Below are 17,724 nucleotides of genomic sequence, written 5' to 3' on the forward strand. Positions count from 1 at the left end.
CAGGACCAAAAATTAATTCTGGTTGGTCATCAAGGACATTCACTGCATCTCTGTTTTCTGAAATTCGAAGTGATCTGCTGATTTGTTCTCTATAGATATCATGCTTAGCCAATTCCGATAATGGAATTACTATTTTTAACTTGCCTATTTTAGTCTCAAGGTTGAAAGGTTTTTCTACTTGAATTTTTTCATTTCGGGCAGTGATGTTTTCTTCTTCTGCTGTTTTTTCAATGCTTTTCCCTTTATCAGGAGTAGTGTTATGGGCTGAGGTTGCTTGTATGTCAATTTTTGTAGGTTCTCCTGCAATTTCTTTGGAAGGAATAGAAGTTGAAGACTGTTTATTAGGTTGTTGATTATCTGAAACATCTTCGACTGTTGGATTGTTTGGGTTGGGAGTTACTTTAGGAGGAGTTTGTATAGGAGGGTTCTTGATTTTAGGTCTGCTAGATTGTTTAGTTTCTTTCTATTTATTGTCATCAGGGACATCTATTCTCCTGCTTCTCAGATTATATTACTTGTGGACTTCATAGATGGTTGTGTCATATCCTTCCCTAAAATCAAATGATTCCCCTGATTGGATTTGGAACTGATTAAGAGTATGAGCTTCTTGGTCTTCTTGGGTTAAGAAAATTTGTTGTTCACTACTGAGCCCCATTAAGTTAATTTGAGTGTCTTCTGTTGGTTCACTAGAAGTTGAAGCTTCAGCATAGTTTTATTGGAATGGAGGTCTAATGTTTTGATTAGGGCCAGCCTTCCGAGTATTGGGATTCTGATTTTTTCTGAAATTTGGGTTCCTTGCAGTGTTGTTCGGTTGACCATCCCAAGGGGACTTCCTCTCAATTGTTTCTACTCTATCACCAAGTCTGTCCATGCCTTTAATGATAGCATCTAATTTTTGTTCAAATGCAGAAGGTTCTTCCTTGATGGGTATCCTCCTTTTAGCTCTGGCCCGAGCTCGTTTGGAAATCAGGTTGGCCTCAACATTGACAGATATACTTTGCATGTCTTCTAGGCTTCGAGGAGCTCTTTCCCTAAGCTGGCATGCCATATCAGAGTAAAATGCATCAGGAAATTTGATCAAGGCCAAGTCTGGTGGAGGCTTAAGATTCTGAGGGATAGCATTGTAAACATTGTTAAATCTGGTGCAGTAATCTTGAACAATTTCTTGTTGACCTCTCTTTAAGTTTTCATATTCTAATAAAATGTGTAGAGGATCTTTTCTCTTTTCCCATATGTTCATGAAAGTCTGATAAAGAGCTTCAGGATCATTGATAGTGTTTGCAGGGAGTGCTCTAAACCAGGATCTAACATCTCCAGTTAAGCTTTGGACAAAAACTTTCATTCTTACATCATCATCATCAATCTCATAGTTTTCAAAATAATCCATCTTTTTCTTGGTGTGTTGTTGAGCTGTGTAAGTGCTAGTACCATCAAAATAGGTGATTTTGCTTTGATAATATTGAGGCATAGCCCCTGGATTTGTAGGTAATTGCAGGGGAGCATATCGGTTTGCCATATTTGCAGAGATAAATGTAACAGCTGGAAGAGCAGGGATTCCAGTTGAGATATGTGCTATGGATGGGGGAGTGGAAAAGATGGTTTGAAGTGCTGATGGTGAACTAGGAGAAGCAACAGTAATGGCAGAAAGGACTGGTGCTTTTCCAGGAGTAAGCTCAGATTGGATAAGGTTCTGTTGGCTTCTAAGGTTCTTAGGAATCAGATTAGGATTTTGAAACATAGGTGGAGGATTTGGATCTGGATTTGATCTGGTGTAACGAATTTTCTTCTTTGGAGCCAGCTTCTGAATATTTTTTGGTTTTTCTTGAAATATTTGAAGGATACAACTTTTGATAGTATCTTTCTAGGAAGTTTTTAAAATATGGGAGTTTTGAATTTTCCTAAAGATCTATTGAAACAGGGAACTGATCAAGTATTTGAGACAATTGTTCAAAGCCTAAAACTAGACTGGAGATAGACTGAAGCAGCTTTTATTTACTCCTGTAATTGCATAGAAAAAGCAGTTTCAAAGGCTACCTGGCTAACTTCAGGCTCCATCTGTAGCTTTAAAAAATAAACAAGAGTAGCAAACAGTTATTCGGTCCCCAGTGGACTCGCCAATGATGTTATCACTTAGGTTGTTCCCAAAAGTTGTAAGAAAGGGAATACGGCCTAGGTAACCACAGACCAATCTCTTAGATACAGATTCTAGCCAATCTGCATCTAGAGAGGGTTCTCTCTTTATGATTTCACTTTGTTTTGATGTATATTAGGCTAGTTATGAAGTGCAAAGGTTTGTTTTGAGTTTTGGTTGGAAGGATGGGGAGTCAATAGGACAGTGAGGTAAAGCTAAAGCATTTCAGTCCATTGGGCATGATGGAGTCAAAGAAGGATGGCTTCCTGGGTTAGGTTTCTTATTGGAGGATTTATCACAGAGCAAGTTACTCAAATATGGAACAATCTTTAGGCTGAAATCTTATGGAATGGAGTCAATGGGTGAAGGGAAATTAAGAATCCTTCATCATGTTTGACAGAGGGAAAATGAATGATTATTGCCAAGGAGCAATTAAGAATTCCTCAGCTAATATTCAAAATGAAAGAATCAGGGGAAACAGGAGCAATTAAGAATTCAATGTTTATGCTAATTTTGAAGAAAACATTAATAATAACAGAGATTGAACGCAGAGTGCAAACAAGCAAATTCTGAGTTATTCTTTTTCTCTATTATTTAGATCATGAAACATAGATGATTTAATAAACACAAAAACTATAAAACACGAGTTAGAAGGGACTTATTGATCCATGAAATGATTCAAGAATTCTGCAACATGGTCCTTAGCATAAATTCTTCATCCAGTGAGCAAGACAAATGGTTCCAATAGCCTTTTATTGCAAAAATGGTTCAATATTACAGTCAAAGCTATGAACATCCACCATTAACCAACCCCAAATACTTCGTCTGGGGGGGTATTTATACAAAAATGTCAAGATATTATGAAAAATATCTGATAGAAATAAATATCTAGTGACAATAAATATTTCTTTTATATAGATAGAGACAGACAGTCTCGAAAACAGGGAGACAATAAATAGATGTAATGAATTCGTGCTGTGCTGGTTTATCCGTCTTTATGAGAAGTACTAGAGGTAGGTGCTGTAAGCCAATTCCTAGTTGTTTTTCTACAGATCCTCTGTGTTGATCTTTCTGCTTTGGCCTGACTTCCTTAACTCTGATATGATGCGCTTTGACCTGCGTGACTGCGATTTATTGCTGTTCTGCGCATTATAACAGATGGTGCACAATTTTGCATTTAACCAAAGATAAATTCACAAGATTTATAACATGCTTTGCCACCACTCTGGCCCTGGTATTTTGTGTCTCTGCAGCTTCCTTAAAGTCTCGTCAGTCTCAGTGTACCTAAAGAAATTAGGTGGGATGGTGAACAGATGCTTCACCTCATGCTCTATGTAAAAAATATTTTCCAGGCTGTCATAAAGGGACTGGCTAGATGGAAGTGCTTTTTCTGTTGAAGTACTTGAAGATGCACTAGCTTGATTAACATAAAATGCATTTAATTTGTGTATATAGTCCTTGTGCTTCATCAGACAATCATTATCTCCCACAGGACTTGGCAAACCTTTTTGATTCAGGACTGTAAATTTGTTTGTGAAAGAATCAATTTCCACCTGCATGTCCTGGCATCTTCTGTCCAAGTTTTGCATTAGAGTTCTCATGGTTAGAACTCTCTTGATGTCCAAAATGGTACATGTTCTGTCTCTAATGTCCAGTGCTTCTAGTTCTTCACTGGTCTTGGTATTCAAAAAATGGATTAGCCTGTTAGCTTGCTCAGGCATTTGCCCCAATACGGCTCTTGTTTTTTGAATTTCTACTTGGGATACTTTTATCAAATCAATCTGTTCATAAATGGTTTGAATAGACCTCCATACACCACTAAGTGATTGAATGATGTTGGTCCACAAAATTCCTCTGATTTCTGCCAGAGGCTTATGCAGAGAGAGATCTTTTTCTAAGGCTCTTACCTTATTTTCCAATGCTTTGACTTCCCTTGTTTTCTCTGCCACATTCATTTTAGATTTATCACAACTTTGCTCAATCTTTCCCAGTTTTTCCTTGACTTGCCTCAATTTAGATACTTGGAGTTTCAACTCCTCCATGGCTTTAATTAATTGCTCTGTGGTCATAGTAGTGCTGCTGCCTGGTGCTGTCGCTGTTGATGCTGGGATAGTGGGAGGCACTGTTGTTATAACTGTGGGAGGGGAAGTTGTGACTGTTGGAGCTACTTCAGGTGGTTGGGAGGCCGACTCTCCTTGCTTTTCTTGTAATGCTTTCTCCAATGCCTGCTCCGTCTCACTCAATCTTTCATTCAACCTCATGAGCAGGTCCATCATGTCTTCTTCGGACTTTTGTTGTACAATATCTGTTGTTTGTGGATGCATAGAAGGAGGAATTTTGAGTTGTTTTCTGAGGGCAACAATGTCCTCTTCCTTTTTCCTCATTAGTGCTTTTATGCCTTTGGCATCTTTGGGATCATGTCCCAGTTCAATGATAATATCCTCCAAAGACTTTATCCTGTTGTCCTTTGCCAGAGAAGAAGCTTTCTCTAAATCTAGCTGAGCAGAGGTGTTCTCCAATGAGTTTTGCAATTTATGAGCCAACATTTCTTTATCATCTAGCGTTGAATACACCACTTCTCCAGTCTGTTTGTGCAGCTCAATCTGGTCTATTGGATGAATGTATTTGGCTAAGACTTCCAGATTTGTCTTGATATAATCAGCTGCCGATTGTGGTTGCTGCACCTTGGGCTTGAAATAGCTCATGATCATTTTCCCTTCTTTAATGTCATATGCTGACATTAATCTTTGTTGTTTTGTGGGGGCCATCTTAAGATATTGGTCATAAATTTGCAGCCTCAATGGATCATTTCTAGCCTTTATCTCTGTGAATGTTCTTTTGACATCAGAGGTATGCTTGCCTAGTGGCCTTGTGGATGAAACTTCCACACTATGCTGCCTTTCTAGCTCCTGCCTGTGTGAGTTGGTTGATGTGTCTATTACTGGGGATGTCTGTGGGCTAGTTTCCCTCTCACCTCTTAGGATTTCTATTGTCTCTTCAATGATTTCCTCTCCAGATAGAGGATTTAGTCTTTTCCTTTTGCAAAAGGCTGTTTTGCAGGTCCACATATGGGTGTGGCCTCTTCTCTGTCCCTTTTCTTGCATTTTTTCTCATTTAGAGGAGTCTGTAGTGCTAGTATCTCTGCTGCTTTGGTCTGTACTGGAGGAATTTGCTCCTGTTGATCAGTCATTTCTTGCTATTCTGTGCTTGCCACTTCCTTGCCCTTTGAAGAACCTGAAACTGGTGTGCTGGCCCCTTGTATAGGTTGCTCTGAAGTCCCAACAGAAGATGTACCCACTCTGGCTTGCTGAGGCAGCTTGAAAGATACCTGTCCAAAAGAGTCCAGGTCAAGGGTCTTTTCTAAATCTTTCATAGCTTGTTCCATTTTTTCTTGCTGAGTAAGTTCTTCTACTAACGTACCCTCTATCCACTCATCCTGATTAGCATATTGTTCTACTTCCGGGATCCTATGATGTGTGTAAGATGACAGCCAAGTTTTTACTTTCCTTTCACTTATAAAGCCATTTGGGTCATATGGTACCCACCAGAAGCTTTTCTTCAATTTAAGGTCTTCCCCTAATATTTTATCAGCATCTTCCCATGCTTCCCTTTTTTTAATGATAAAGGGGCCTAATTGGTTTCTTATCCTCAACTGAGCTTTTTTCTTCACATTGCAAAAGTGAGTTAAATCTGCATTAATAAGTTGCCTGAAATACTCCAGTGCAAATAGTCTCATGGGCACATATTTGGGCAGCTTATAAGGGCATAGCTCACAGCCATATATCCTAATTTCAGTGTGATCCTGGTAGAAATACCAGTCACCTATCCTGTATTTCTTGGAGAGTTGTAAAATCTTCCTTATGTCACCAGAGAGCCTAGGAGGAGGAGCTCCTATCAATAGAGTGGAGGCTGGATGTATAAACAGGTCAATGAATTCACAGTAGGTATAAGGGGATTCAATAATTCTGTGGAAGACCGAGGTCCAAAAGATCACAGACCTCCTCTCTCCTTTGGAATCCAATTTTCTGATGGGAAATATAAAAATGTCTGGGTGGTAATACAACAACAGGTGGTATATGAAAGTTGTGTATTTAAACACTCCTTCTCTTTCCAGATTCATGAATTGAGCATGGATTTTGTCAGCAATGAAAGAGGCATAGTCATACTTAATAGTAGGGGGCTGTCCTGGAGTAAAGGTGGATAACAGAACTAGGACAATTTCATCCACAAATTCACTGGACCTGAATCCCAAGATCACTGATATCATGTCAAGAATAATTCTTCCAGTCTCATTGAAGGAGACATATAAATAAGGAGGTGGGCCTTGGGGCTGGCAATCTGGTCTCATGAATAACTTAGCAATCTGGGCTATTTCTGCACTAGACAGTTGAGAGCCTTGCTCCAGCAAATATCCCATGGAAAGAGGAGCAAGAGGCTGAGCTGGAAGGAAGTGCAACATTTCATTGATAGACTCAGCAGTTATGTAAAAGAGCACAGTTTGTGATGGAGTCATAACTGCTTTATTGACAGGGTCATAATTGGCACAGCAGTGGAAAATAATATCTAGGAAAATATTGATTGAGGGAAGGTAATACCTGGGGAGATTGGATTCCCATATTCCATAGATATCAGAATTGTTCAAATGACTATTTCTGATTAGGCAGAAAGTATGAAGATGATTTTGGCAACCAATTGGGTCTTTTATTTGGAAATCTCTGTCGGCCAAGGGTAAATGATGCTGGTCTGTATGAGGTGCATTGAGAGGTGCGACATTGAGGGCTACAGGGGCTTCCATTGTTCAATTCTCTGTGTTTTTGAACTGGAGGTTGAATTTCTGTGGAAAAAGGACAAAAAAGCAGTTCTAAATGGGTTGGTATGGCAATTATGGACTATTTCGGCTTGAATTTGGCTCATATAGGTACAATTTTGCAGAGGAAAACCAAAAACACAGGTTCGGGAGGTGAGACGGGGTAAATACCTGTGTTTTTGGAGGCGAACCAGTGCAATTGACAGGTTGACTGTTGAGCTGCAGAGCAGAATGCTGGTCTTTGCTTGGCCGGGTGGCGGACTGGAGCTTGCGCAGCTGTTTGGACGTTAATTTGCATGTAACAGTCTCACGAAAACAACGAATGAAAATGACAATTTTACGGGTTTTTTTAACAAAAATTGGCTTCGCGGGGCTTTTTGGCGCTTTTCTGTCGAATGACGTCAATAGGATGTGACGTTTTGTCATGATGTGGGGTACGGACGCTGATGTGGAGGTGACATGGCGATGATGTCAGCGGGTGGGGTCAGCAGGAGGGCGGTAAGCGGTATCGGCCCGCACCGCTTATGTGCTAAGGTGGTTTCGGGTGGAGGGGCCGCGAGCATGCCGGGAGGGCGCCGCGTGTCCCAGGTACGGCAGGAATACTGTCGGCTCCCCGAGTGGTATACTACGGACGATGGGGAGTGCACGATATGATCTGGAGCCATCTGATCAACAGGACCGGACCCAATGGTTGGCTGTATGTCGGAGATGGGTCAGGGCTATGGCGCGGGACCCATGTAATAAACAATGTTTTTAAAATATATCGGGGTGATTGCTATTGGCTGTCGGGGGGATTAAACTATTAATTAACCAGGTGTTAATTAACTTTTGAATATTTGCGCGGCGGAGGTTTTTAATGCATTCCAACTGAACCATTAAACCCTCGTTTATATAGTGTTATGGTTATATATTAACCAGGGGTAGGATATTTAAATTTTTTGGGTTTTTTCATATGTTTACATAATACGGGTGGGGGGGGGGGGGGTGGATATAGGGATTTATATAGTAATGTTAATGGTCACAATGGATCTATGAAGGGTGAGTGCCAAGTTATAAATTTCAACAACTTAGGCTTAGGAGAAAACATAGGTTTTACACAAGAAATGTGGTTTCTTTGCCTAAGGCAAGAATGTTATTTTACTCAGACTTTTCTCATGAAATGAGGTAATTTAGGAGTATTGAGCAGATCTCAATATCCTTGGGGGGAGGTTAGTAAGTGATTTTGGGAGAAGTGTGAGGGGAAGTTAGACATGCATCACTTGATTTGTAACCAAACAGTTGCCATTGTACTTATGATATCAATAAGGTGAACATCTTAGAGAGACATAAATTAATCATAAGCATGCTTCTGTAGCACCAAAAACTGCCTATCCAAACTATTATACCTAACATTTTTCTTCTTCTTCCATGGGTGCACTTGGACTAGCAAACCCTTACAAATTTTCTTTTCTTTTCATGGGAATCCTATCTAAGTCTGCCCTTATTTCTTCCAAGGGCTCGGGTTTAACTGTTGAGCACCTTTGCTTCTCTACCTAGCTACCTATCTGCCAAGATTGAACTGTTTGGACATATTTTATTCTCTATCTTTAAAACAAGAAATTTAAACATGAACTGGCCAAGATTATGCTGTTTGGCCATCCATCAACTGTGGCAAGAGTCGACCAATTGCACATAATAAGATTCTTTGCAAAAATAGAATAGTAGTGGCATTTTGGACTAGAACACTTTCCTGGTCTTCTTTTTTGGGGTTCATTTCTTTTCTTTTTTCTCTTGACCATTTCATTGCTTTTGCCCTTTGATCTTTCTTTTAGGGCATACCCTTTTTATTTATTTTATTTATTTTTTGTTTTTTTCAAAATATGGAACCTTTGCTGTTGGGAAAGGATGAACATATTTGGGATTTTACCAGTCAATCATGAAATATGACACCTATTGGTATAGGAGCATAACATAAGAGAAATAAAATTTTCCATCATTGACCCCTAGCCGATTAGACATTCCCCATCTAATGTTTTTTCATATTCTTTCAAGCCACAAAAGAATTATGTGATGATTAAGTTATAAAATTGAGTGGCTATGTAACTAGATCTAATATTATATTGTTGTAATGCAATTGATTATATATATATATATATATATATATATATATATATATATATAGATATATATACATACATACATACATACATACACACACACACACATACACATATATAATATATATATATAATATATATAAACAAAAACTCTATTTTCCCTATGCCATTAATATTATTAAAAAAAAAAAATTTCGTTCATGAGAAAGACCTTATAAATTTTCAGAATTATTGTAATTATAGCAAATATGTCGTAACATCTCTTAGATGTGGGATATTTATATTTTTTCTTATCATTAAAATTCCGACAACCATTGACTAGTCAAACTCAAATATGGTTAGTCAAACAAACCATCACATAACATTCACATTGTTTGCATTGGAAGACAAATGTCGTATCTATGTTTTCGACAAATTTTCTGTACTGATGACGTCTTGTTCTGTTGAAACATGCATCAGAATAGTGACGCCCACACTAATTCAACAAAAAAAAAATTGAATCCCATGTTCCACTTTAGTGTTCTAGGGATACTCATTGGATGGCTCGATGTTTCCTGACCAATCCAATAACATGCGGGGCCTCAAGTCTCCTATGTTGACATCATGGGGGGACATCCTCTCTATGACATCCACTATTGATTTCTCCCATTTCATTCGATGATCCATATTGTGGCAAGACCTCCCCCCTCTGCTACTGATGTTATTGAGGGACATGTTTGACTATGTTATAGTTCTCGATTCCTCCAATAGATTAGTGCCATTTTTTGAGCCATACCTCCTCCCACGATCACGGTTTGATACACGGGGTACACCTCGACCTCTTACTTGGTGCAAACATGGGAAAGAGCTTGACCTTCGACTCCATGTATACACGATCAAAAAAACATCCATATTGTTTGCATTGGAATATAGATGCTACATAGATAAACCATTGGAATATCAATGCACTATTCATAATCCGCTATAATATCAACAAACATGGGAACTTTATAAAGAAAATGAAAAAAATGACATTTTTCTTGTAATTTACAACAATATGGGCCATACCATTAGACTATGTCGTCAAAATTTTATCCTATATGTAGTAATTCACGTAAGGGCCCAGCTGATGTGGACTACTTTTGATGACATGAAAAAATCACATGGGTTGTGAATGACATGTTGTTTTGGAGAATTTAGTATCTTCAGATAAATACTAATTCCCTAGATAAGTAGCCATATCTAGAACAACAATTTAAAGCACTTTAGCCTTTTCCTATAAGCAATAGATAAGACAAACAGGATGAGAAGACCTACTTGTAGTTTCTCTTTCCTCTTGTCTCCTTTGTATCAGTCCCGTCACTCCTTCCCGTACTTAACACGCTTGAGATGTACCTGTAAACATCAATAAAAGACAAAGAAACAATCAAAGAAAAATATCTATTGATTACAATTAAATGGAATCAGATACATTCAAACATATAAGCACCATATAACAAGATAAGCATATGGAAAAAAGGTTCAAATACTTCATTGAATAGAAGGAATAATTACAACCATGAAGTCTAATTCGAAGTCACTCCTCCAGCTTTGATCCCATCCACATCACATCAAAAGCATGACACTCTAGCAACATAACAATACTTGTCTCAAAGTCAATTCTCATAGCAACATTATCTCCTTACAATTCATCAAAGTCTAGCCCCTTGATCACTTAGATGAGTGCTCAATTTATAGGAAGATGGAGGAGGTTATGTCATAAATGGGGGTATTGAATGGCCTTCCATACTTAGAATTAGTTCCATGGAGGAAGGGATGAGAGGATAGGATGCATTTTAACTCATTCCTCATCCATTTTCGAGCTCATAGGAGTTGATAAGCGAGGGAAACTTCTAGAAGACTCCAAGAGATAAGAATAATCCTCAAACCCTATGTGAATTTCGCTCAATCTCGCCCAGCACAGGTCAAAGAGGGCCTAAGTGCTCTGCAGACCACCCTGGCATGGACTTAACTTCTCTGCATTGCACCCTTACATGGGCTTACCTGTGTTGGTCCCTTTAGAGATCATTTAAGGATGTATTCAAGTCATGAAATTGTCTAGGAAGGAAGCATTCAAAAGGTTGACTTGTTTAGGGAATGTAGCAACTGAAATTAGGGTTTGATGATCCCTAAAACACTGATCTGGATGATGAGATTAATATGCCCAAATGGATCTGTAATAGCTGCCCCCTAAAGCATGAAGTTGAAAAAATGTAAATGTTGAATGAAATGCTTTACGATGTGATGAGGAGGTTTCGAAGTGGAAGATGACCTGCATCAATTACAATACATATATCATGATATTTTGATTTTTTCATGAATCGCTGAGGGAAGGCATACCCATGCTCAACATATAAACTTTCATTACATGTACATAGATAGTCGTCTACAGATATAGACCCATGAATGGATGACCATCAGTGTAAGGCCATTGTACATATGATTTAGTACTCCTGAAATCGCAGCCCGGATGGATGAAACTAGATCCGGGGTCTTCTATCTCGTTCAATCGTTCACTCAAGTATGAGTCTAACCATGTGAATATGTGATTTGAAGTTGAACATGGGAAGACAACGTCTGATTACCAGCTAATGATGTAAACTGTTAACAGATGTGAGAGAAATCATTGATAATGATAATGATCCTCAAGGTACTGCAGTACATTCTGCATGGTGTGAATAGATGTTTTGATGTCGAACACCATACAAAGTCTTTCGGTCGAAGGCCAATGATGTCAACCTATTGCCGGAAGTGAGAAACTTGCCATTGATGTATGCAAGCCTCAAGGTACTAGAAGGGTGTTTCTAAGTCAACTTCTTGGATAATGTGCTGATGTCGACAAGAAGCGACTCATCACAAGAGGGCCTTGATGTATCCCACATCACAGACACGAAATGAGTGCAATGGTTTCAGAGACAGAATTTGATTGATGACATAAAGTTCAAGATTGGCGGTCATGAAAATGAAGGTTTATGGTATTGTAAAGGATGAATTTTAATTGGATGACTTCTCTTAAACATGTCAGTGACACTCAAATGAATTGGTAGCATTGACCCAAAACAAAGTGATGGATGGTATGATAGACCAACGGTATGTTAACCATCAAGCTAATAACCCAACCCAAGTAGTCATAGTGATGAAGTGAAAGTGTCATGTTCAAGAGCGACCTGCTACCGTAAAGTGGTTTTACCCCTTTTTCCATTTTCCCTAGTCATTGTTGACCAGTACCTCTTTATTTTTTATTAAGCTTGAGGAGGATAATATATGCTTGTTGTATAATTCCACCCTTCGAGTGAATCCATCACTACGTGATGTTTTAACGAGCCTAGCGAAGGTGAAACTCGGTCTTCCCTAGATGGACAAGTTTGTCGCTATTTGATATTTTAACGAGTTTAATGACAAATATAACTCAATCCTTTTCACGTTTAGAGAGTTTGAAAAGGAACAAAAAGGGAACTCCACAAGTTCTTTTTCGTATATTGTCTCTCAAGCCCGAAAAAGCGTAAAACAATACAGGAGAGAACCTATTGACCATGTTCAGTCAACATATTCCTTTTTCATAAATAATCTATCTCAGCCCAAAAAATGGTTAAACTTATACTGAGTAGATGTCATTTCCAATCCATTAACGATCTAAAAAGGACAAGCGCTCGACAATATTTTCATATTTAAAGAATCTGAAAAGAGCTTAAAGAGAACTCCACTTTGAGGAACGAGTGGTGTCTAGGATAGCAACTGGTTCTGATGATGTTGGAACTTCTCAAAACATGTTGATTTATGTGAAGAGGCTGACCAATAAGACCACTCATTGCAACTATTCCTCAAAAAGGGTAAAACAACCAAGTGAAAGCATATGATGGCCAAGAAGATAGTTACGATGGAAGGAGAAAAACCAAGGCTCATCTGATAGAAAAGGCCAATAGAATGGCAATCACAAAGGTTAAAATGGAGATGGGTTCATTTTTACACAAGCTTGAAACAAAAAACTATGCTTGGACTCAGTTTCATTTTTAGATAAGCTTGAAACAAAGAACTATGCTTGAATTCAGTTTCATTTTTACACAAGCTTGAAACAAAGAACTATGTTTGAATTCAGTTTCATTTTTACACAAGCTTGAAATGAAAAAATATGCTTGAGATTAGTTTACATTCCCCCAGCTTGATGACTCGATTCTAGGTGCATTCCCCCCAAGCTTCATTACATTCACCTAAGTAGACTAATCATGGCTATCAGGTGGATGGAATGAAGGTTCATTTACGAGATCAAGTGAAAGACTCGACTGAGATTTTGCGAGATCTACTCAAAGAATAGACTTGGAACTTTTCTCCAAGGGACCTTGTTTCATTTTTTAATGAGCTTGACATAAGACAAGGAACTCTACTCAGATTCCTTGTTTCATTTTTTAATGAGCTTGACACAAGACAAGGAACTATGCTCATACCCTTTGTTTCATTTTTTAAGGAGGTTGACATAAGACTAGGAACTATCCTCATATTCCTTAATCATAACCCATAAAAGGTCATGACTTCCAAGAGGTTCTCATCAGATGGGAAAACAATGCTCTGGAAGGGATTCGTAACAAGGAATCCAATATCTTGTTCCAATGCCCCCAGTACATAATGTACAACATCACAGAATTGATCGTCAGTTGATGCAGGCATGGAACGTGTTGCCACATAATTAACCCATGGCAGGAATGATACCATTGGTACAAAAGGAACATTTAGGGAAGATAGTTGACTGGAAGCCATATTTGGAACGGGAAATGAAAGCTGGTCAACAATGACAACTCTGCTTTCATGTGGGAAACAAATCACTCGAAATATTTTTGAAACAATAGCTCCCATGTCATAAACATAGTCGCGTCCAAGAAGTAAATTGTAATCTAAAGGGCCTGTGACTACCATCACATTCAGATAAACAATTTTTCCTCCCAAAGTAATAGGAAAATAAAGAAGGATCCCTAATGGTTGACTGGTTGTTAAAATCCAACAAATTTTGGGTAACAGGCACAAGTGGCGGCGAACCGAGCACTTGCTAAGCAGTGGAGGAAAGGATACTCATAGATGCACCTTCATCTATAATAGTTCCAAATACAATCATATTACAAACCTGTACTATGATCTAGAAAGGCACATAAGAAGGAAGACGGAATCCTGCCAGTCGATTCCAATCAAAGGAAGTGACCGGACTACTTGGAGGGGGTATCGTAGAAATAGGAGAATTAACCCCTTGAGTTATGAGAGCGGGAGGATTTTCTTCCTATCTTGATGGAACATGAGGATTTCCCCCAAGCTCATTGGAATCTGAAGAAATGAAAAGAACTGAGTGGTATCATATTCACTCTCTTCTGGAAAAGTATGATTAACTAAAGGTGAAATCGGGTCAATTATATCCTCGACCTGTGATCAGTCAGGTATAGACTCATGGGATTCACATTAAGAGAGAGGGGGTTTGATCGATGGTTGATTTTGGTCAGTCACTTTTGTTGAGTGATAAAAGGTGTCTTTTTAACTCCTAATTATCTTCACATTAATTGTCAACCCAGGGACGATTTTTTATCTCAAGAGTGTACTCAGTCTGAGGCGGTCACTTGCTCAAGAGTAATGTTTTGCAGTATAGTGCTTTAAAATGCAAAGATAAATGAATGTTGGAAACAAAATCTAATTGGAATAGTAAGAAACTGAAATGTTCTAAACTAAATCATTCACTCAAACAATCATCAGTCAAGGACTCAGTAATGATAACTCTCTCCCTTGTAAACTGATGCAAATGAAAATCAATCATAGGCAAGATCTCCAATCTGAGAACTTAGACAGCTATAGTCAATGTTCTTTACAGTTGTTGATCTTTCAATCCACACTAAAGCAAATAACTGGAAATGGAAATTCAATTTGAGATGCTTACTAAAACACATTTGCTGCAATATCAATTAAAAGATGAAATCAAATCCTTGCAGAAAAGAACAACGACGAAGTCTATTGAAAAACTGAATAGCAAAGCTTAACTTTAGCGGAAATGAATTGAATAACAAAGCTCATTTTACAGAAATGAAATATTAATGGAAAGGAACAATAATACTAAATTATTGAAGATGAACAACAACGCTAAATGGAAATGAACCGCAAAGCTAAATGAACAACAATACTAAATGGAAATGAACAACACTACGAAATTAATAGAAATGAGCAACAATACTAAATAAGCAACAACCTGTAATGCATGGCAGAATCTGAAGTGAACAACAAAGCTTTATAACCAAAATGAACAACATAACATTTTAAGTTGTGATGAATAACAATCTTTGTTATGGTGGAAGAAAATAGCAACGTGATTCAATTGCAGAAGGTAATCATTAAACAAACCACACTTGCAGAAATCAGAAAGATATAATACAAAGCAGTAGCTTAATCCACCAGAGGCTGGGCCCTTAGCCGCCAACGAATGCTGCTGGGCTACTTCAGATAAGGCGAATGAACAACAACCTCCAAATTATATATTAATCATTGAACTTGAGTGACATTACAATATGATCGCGTTCTCTTGGCACCACAAGTCTGTAAATCAGAATTACAATTTGAAATAATAGAGATCCATCCCCTTTCCTCCTATCCTATCCTATCCTATCTCTAATCTACTGACCCATTTAATTCTCTCTCTAATCATCCATCATGAATCCTCTTCTCTGATCTCTGTTTTTATTTAAATACAGAGAGAGCAGAAATAAGTTACAACAAAGATGATTACAATATGATTCTTATTACAAAATTGGATTGCTCACAACAAATTGATAAAGAATATCCTATCTGGAATATCTCTTCATCAATCATTCAACAGGATAGGTCGAATTTGACATTGCAGCTGAGATATTTTGGAAAACGGCCACAACAATGAATCTGAGAAAAACGTCTTCATAGAACCTTCTGTTTCTCTTAGTACGGACCGAATTTGGGAAAACGGCTCATTAAAAAACTAATTTGGTCCGTTTTGGACAAAACCCATGTTTCGTATTTTCCAGATTCTTCTCCATTTGCCCAAAACGTCCAATGAAAAATTGTCACTTCTTATTCCAACGAATTTCTGAGTTGGCACATTTTATGATGAGTTGGAGATCAAATCTGCAATCTGGAAAATATCTTGGAGGCTAGAATGGTGAACAAATTTATTAATAAACCATCATTGGTAAAAACATGCATAATAATCAATTTATTAAAAATAAAGGAGAAGAAATATTTTTTATCCATAAGAGCATAAATAATTATAAGATGGAATTATATGATAAACCATGATAAATGAAATGATAAAGAAGAGTATAAATGGGCATATTAACAGCCCAACATACCCCAAACTGAATATATTGCATGTCCTCATGCAACAAAAAACTGAATATATTGCATGTCCTTATGTAACCCAAAGACTCTGTGTTAACCAAGGAATAAAGAATTGTTCATCCTAGCTCATGAAATAGATAGAACAAATGAATTCTTCCTCAATTAATGAATGTTCAATTTTAGCAATCTTGATGAAGGCGTAACAATTTTTATATTGACGTTCAAGTTATGTGTATATGAAGTTGCAGCAAAATATGATATAAGTAACAACAAACTTCATTAACCATTTTCTCAAAAACTACAAACCAGATTTCGCTGAAATGTTGCAAGTAGATATTAATGCTTCTATGATCCAAAAATCAGATCGTTTTGATGCACGGATCATGAGATATAAACAAAATGGCTATAGGTGATAGTGCATGATTTCCAAAATTTTATGAACTAATTTAACTTGAAATTCATTGGGTTTGTGTATTTTAATGATACCTCTGTGTTTTCCAGAAATCACAAAAATTGAGTTCATAGTTTTAAAAATATGTGGAAATCAATTTCTGCACTGTATAAAAAATAAAATTGTATGCCTTAAATGAGAAATAAAGTAGAAAACATCCATCATGCGTAGCAATTCCTCCCCTAAACTGAAGAATTAGCATGCCCTCATGCAATGCTGGAAAAAAATAGAGGTGGTTGCTACCATCTGTTGAATTCTATGCTTGGGGTAAAACAACATGGAATAAGGGAGGTGTTGAGAATGAATAAGAATAGCAATGGATGACAAAGAATATTAATGACATGGTCATAAGAAAGAAATGAATGAAAGCAACACTCCCCCAAACTGAAAGATGATATGCCGCTAAAAAATGGGAAGTGGTAAAGATGTGGAATGAATGATGATAAATAATGCTCAAAATGGATTTTCATGAAATTCTCCTAAATTCGTAATAAATCAGAAAATTATGCTATTTTACCTCAAGTTTTACCTACGAAAAAAATGTAGAATGACATGTATGGACTGGCATTTTTTGAAGCTGATGTAGGCATAGTTGATGCTGAAAGTGATGCAAAAGGTAGAATCCAGGCAAGCACATCATGTCTAAAGGATTGTTCGCGTTCGCGAGTTGTTCGAGCTTCTTCTGTTAGTTGCAATAGTGTGGTCGTGCTTCAAATAGAATTTTGCCCATACTTGTTGTTCTCCTGTAAACAAATCACTATTTTGCATACAATGTTCTTGAATCCATAGTGTTAGTTTTAAATAGCAACATATAAGATGCATGCAAATATGTCAAGCAAAAAAACTTTTGTATACATGCAATACTAATATTTTGTCAAATCAACAAGTT

The sequence above is a fragment of the Pinus tabuliformis genome, chromosome 9 (assembly GCF_031772625.1).
Source record: "Pinus tabuliformis cultivar Carrire ecotype Pingquan chromosome 9, CPIR1, whole genome shotgun sequence".
NCBI classification, from domain to species: Eukaryota; Viridiplantae; Streptophyta; class Pinopsida; order Pinales; family Pinaceae; genus Pinus; species Pinus tabuliformis.